This window comes from Lolium rigidum, chromosome 1 (genome assembly GCF_022539505.1).
Source record: "Lolium rigidum isolate FL_2022 chromosome 1, APGP_CSIRO_Lrig_0.1, whole genome shotgun sequence".
Lineage (NCBI taxonomy): Eukaryota > Viridiplantae > Streptophyta > Magnoliopsida > Poales > Poaceae > Lolium > Lolium rigidum.
The window spans coordinates 62,551,402-62,556,485 of NC_061508.1; the positions used below are offsets into that span (position 1 = coordinate 62,551,402).

The 5,084-nt window shown below is 41.0% G+C and overlaps 1 long non-coding RNA gene across 3 annotated transcripts; it reads right to left on the reverse strand.

Moving 5' to 3' along the window:
- Positions 1-1,467: 1,467 nt before the first annotated feature.
- On the reverse strand, positions 1,468-4,879 carry LOC124674203. Of its 3 annotated transcripts, none has more exons than XR_006992960.1 (3): positions 4,553-4,879; positions 4,147-4,252; positions 1,468-3,952 (listed from the first exon to the last, which is right to left on the reverse strand). It is a non-coding gene; the product is annotated as an uncharacterized LOC124674203 (long non-coding RNA). The 3 variants fall into 3 exon arrangements; XR_006992958.1 differs by having other exon boundaries at positions 1,468-2,252; positions 2,924-4,252; XR_006992957.1 differs by having other exon boundaries at positions 1,468-4,252.
- Between the last annotated feature and the right edge of the window lie 205 nt (positions 4,880-5,084).

The window sequence follows — 5,084 nt, forward strand, 5'->3', positions numbered from 1 at the left end:
CTATGAGTGACCCCTAGTTGTAGTTAATACCAATTGAACCTTGCATGTACTCCGTACTATTGCCAAGTGAATATGTAAATTAGTACCAACTGAATCAGTCACGCTTGATTAGCTTGGCAAGCCTGACAATTAAGCTTAATAAATCTAGCAAGTAGAACCATATTAGTATGGAGACTGTGGAACGGTTGACCCTAACACCTAGGCCTAAATAATGTGGGAATGTCTAATTAATCTGGCGATTGCAGTAGTAACATTTAACGTGTCAATTAGCCGTATCTAAACCTGCAATTACTGCAACTAGCAACACAAGGCGCGGCGGCACGCCGCGCCCGTCCTGTATCTGTGGTGAGAATTTTCAGGGCTCATACATGAACTGGGTAAATGGTCAATCAGTATTGTTCCTTGCAAAATGCCGCTAAGATGTTAAGAGGCTAAACAAAGGGCGAACAACAATGTTTAACGAATGGATTGGTTTATTCATATAGCGAGCATATCTACATCGACCAATGTTACAACTGAACTTGTTAACGGAGGGCCAATATAAATTGCCTTTTTTACGTTTGGATCCTTCGTATTTCGATATCGTCACCAACACACCCCCAATCTAAAATCAGGTGCTGTAACTTCGCTGGCGCCGGCGGACTCGCGCTCTCGGGAGCGGAGACTCCGGCCGGCGGACTTGGGCGTCGTTCGCATCCTCCGGCTGGCCGACTCGGGCGCCGTTCGCAGCCTCCCGCCGGCGGATTCCCGTGCCCCTCGCAGCTTTCCCCCAGCAGAATCCAGTGCCCCTCGCAGCTTTCCCCCAGCAGAATCCAGCGACCCTCGAATCCGAGTACATTATTTAACATATATGATAAACAAAGGGGCAACATGGATATATGTAGAATAAGCATGAAAATATGAGTGCATATTGCTTGTACAATTGATGAGTGGTGGTTCGACAGAACAATACAGGCTTGTTTGCAGTTCAGCAGTTCATTACATAGCTAGAACACATATGATAACATGGACTACTACGGTAGTCTTCAATAGCAGATCCTGGCCTGTTATTACCCAGATTGTAGGGTATATAGTTCCTAGCATGTTAATTACAACATATGTGTCCATTGCACCGCACCACCGTCAATCCACAGCGTCTCTGTCCTCGCTGAATGCCACACCATTGATAGAGATTAAATGATCAGAGAAAGAGAACTCAGCATGAGGACTCAAAAGTGTACCCAAAAAGATGTCTACTCAAGTGAGTCTCAACCCTCAAACAGTCACCAAAGGCAAGTTAAACAGAAATAAGCGTATTCATCTACTTTATAAATGCATGCCAGCCTGATTTCAAAACTCGAAAGTCGAGCAGCACTAAATTTTTTGGATAGCAACAGAGAAGCAATTAACTCAAAGAAAATCTTAGGAGTACCATGAGAACCTATGAAGTAAGGAAGAAACTTTTGTTGTACTACCTCCGTTCTTTCATAATCGACGCCCCGACATGCATGCATGGTGTACTTGGTAAGCTTGACTTCAGGGAGTAAGTGTTAAGGAGTATTAGTATTGGTATAATTTGAATAGGCTGCTCTGTAATCGTAATTATCCTTTTCCACATAAAATCTTCTTTGCTGTTGGCAGTGAAACACAAAAGACTTAACATTTGCAAGGAAATAGAGACCACAGAATAAATAAGGAGCTGGAGAGTTGCATAATTTTTATTGAGTAATTTTGGTAATACAGAGCACAAAAGACAAAATATATATAATGAACAACAGGTAAAAGCTAGATCTTGAGAGAAATCACATGACAATGTGGTGTGCTTAAGTGAGATAATTGATGCAATAAATGCCATGAAAATTGTCTAGACCAATGGAAGACAATGATATAGCAAGAAACTACAGAAGAGCATGGAACCCAACCCAAATGTGTAATCGAATATCGCACACGCACACTCACGCAAGCGCGCATATTCCCATTGGTACCATAAACATAAGAACTATGTGTATACCAGTTGAAATTATAAGGCATACATATAACAGTTCACCACGGTGGTATAGAGTTAACCATATTAAGCTTTGATTTCCAAAATAAAGTGCTACTCCCTCCGGTATCTTTTAATTGACTTGGATTTAGTACAACTTTATGCTAAATCTGAGTCAATTAAATAGGACCAAAGGGAGTACAAGTCACAACCTCGGATCTCTCTATAACCAGTGGATGCATAGCATTGCTCTGCCATGAGATGTCAATGGTGCCAATGCCCCTTAAACCTGAATGTGTCATATTTTTAGAATTAGTATTGATGAATAAACATATACGGAGTATAATCTAATCTGCATATAATCCCAGGTGCATAAGAAAAAGTATATCATGAATCCATTCTCTCCAGTTGGGCTAGACTAAGGAGACGGTTTCACGAACTAAAATGTCTGTCTGATTGGCACATCTGACAGACTATCAGCATGACAATATAAGCTTCCGGTGCTGGTTAATACTTCAGTCATTTGCTTGCATATAAACAAAGAGAATTTGTAACAAAAAAAATCACATATGAAGTCTGAATGGAAGAGAAAGCTTTAAGCTTGAATGGGTGTTGTGCAGACACACCATGATTCAACTCTTCGTGTCTTCTGCAAAGCTTGTTTATCGTTTCGGATAGTGCGAATACAACACAAGAAATAACAATCGGGTGACCTTTGAACTCTATATGACCAAGAAAGAGAGAAAATTTATCACCCACAATCTGTTGAACTAACATTATTTTATCTAGCTAATGGAACAGCAAACTTTAAACTTCATGTGACTTAAGGAGATGAGTTATAATTGTACAGCCTCCATTTAACCCAGAAAAAGGATAAGGACAGAGTTTCCACATGTAGAATTATCTGGTGTCATGCTATTCTAGACAGTAAAAAAACATCGGACTTCGAAGGAAACTTACCAAATCCACTTATAGATGTGTACTTGTACAACCAAATGGGCTAGCTTCTCGGATCTCGCTTCTTGAAGCTAGACTTTTCGGCACTGGTCCACGCTAGAGTTTAGGGAATCCAGAAGTTGGAGAACTTCTGAGCAACCTTAAAGCAGTTCAAATATTTGCTACAAGGAAGAAAATTTTAAGGCTCAACTAAGCATGATGTTACTTGATTGATGTATTTCTGTAGAAGATGCCTAGCTCAAGTTTGCATCAAAGAATACTGAAAATTGCATAAATGAAGGAATAGATTTTGAAAGACACTACCTATTGCTAATAATATGATAAGACACTACATGGTCATCATATTAGCATTAATGATGGGAGGTTTTCCTAATTGGAGTAAATCTTTTTAGCATAAACTGAATCACGGTAACAATGCATCTCTCCAATGAGATATCCAGATCAGAAATTCTGTGCTTATAACTAAACATGGCACACGGGATAAGTCAGATGGATTTTGTTTTACCTCTACCAGGGCACACCTCTGTGATTGGGCTGAGTTCCATTTTTCAAAATAGCACCAACAGTTCCCAACCTAAAACTTGTCAGGATATGGAAACAGAAAAGACAACCTGCTAGTACTTTGTACAGATGTGACCCTCCAGAACAAACCTACCATTGAGCCAGCAATTCAGTTGTAGTATCTCCAATAAAAGGACAGTATTCGCTAAGAAACATGCAACACTGCAACATGAGCAAAGTAAAGAGACAACTATTGTTTATTGTTTCCCCGGCTGTAAACAATGGAGGTTGCATCAAAATAGAGAACCAAAAATCCTTTAAACAGAGAACCAAACATACAAACACAACTCTTCGAAAAGATGCCAGAAAATATACATGGAGATAAAGAACCAATAATATGCTATCTTCTATTTTAGAATAGGTATATTGTAGAATCTCCTCTCCTGGTCATTCAATTTCTATCTCCATCTCCTTTGTATTCTCTCAGAAAGATCTCTCTAGATCGTCCAGTGATGATCTTTTGTTTCCAGACTGAAACACACATATCGGATTACTACCACAAAAGACTAAGGTCCAGCAATGCACAAAATATATCTTGTCATGTTCTACAGTAGCTTAACAGATATGGGGCTATCATCTTAGTTTAGGGATAATATATAGAGCCACAAAATTTTAGAGAAAAGTAACAATGAACTTATCATAGTTCTGTTTCACCCAGTTCATACCATAGATTTCATGTCCATCAGATGAAGATACGTAGACCAGACCACCTTCCAGAAAATATATGCCAATGCATTCTTTCCATCCATATTTTTCTTCCCTTCCCAAAACCTGCAATTGAGAGTAGGTATTGTTCAGAAGTAACAATACGACTGGGTGATATTAGTAGCAGTCATTGTAATGTACAAGAGAGGAACACTAATAATTGCATGAACTTCAATTCGTATGCACATAGGTGCTCTATTGGTGCAAATTGAGAGCATACAGATCTACTACATCAACACCATGTCAGCCTACAACGCCACCATATCTACCCTATCACTCCAGAATACTAAAAATACTAATTGAATACGAATGACTGTGCATAGGAATAATGCATTAATTGAGGGATGAGACGATGAACAATTGTACCTTAGTACGATGACACACCAATCCCAGGTGGAGGCAGCAAGCTGGACCTCAACGATGTTGCAGCGTTAAGGATGATCCGCGATGTCGCACAGGTGTCTGTCTCAATGATTTTATGTGGATCCGGAGGTCCTCGATGCCACTGTGGCCAGATCCCCTGGGGTGTGAGTGGAACAACAGTGAGCGCACCATCAGGCGGTGGTGGTTGATTTCCCCGGTATCCATCATGGCCAACCTAGCTACGAAAACTGCTCGAGGACGCCAATGTCGTAGTCCAGGCAACTACGGTGGACGGCGAGGCCCTCACGAAGCAGCCGCAGTGGTAGCAGCAGTACGACACCGGAGACGAAGCCATCCGAGGGAAATCAACAACATGCCCAGACGGACCGAATCGGAAACACGCAGCCGACCTCGAATCGAGAGATGCTAAAATCTCCAAATCGGATTTGGAGTAGGGATTTGGGCAAGGTAAGAAAACCGGGAGAGGAGAATTGCGTGGTGAGAAAACTGTCGCGGGGTGGTGGAGGCAGAACCG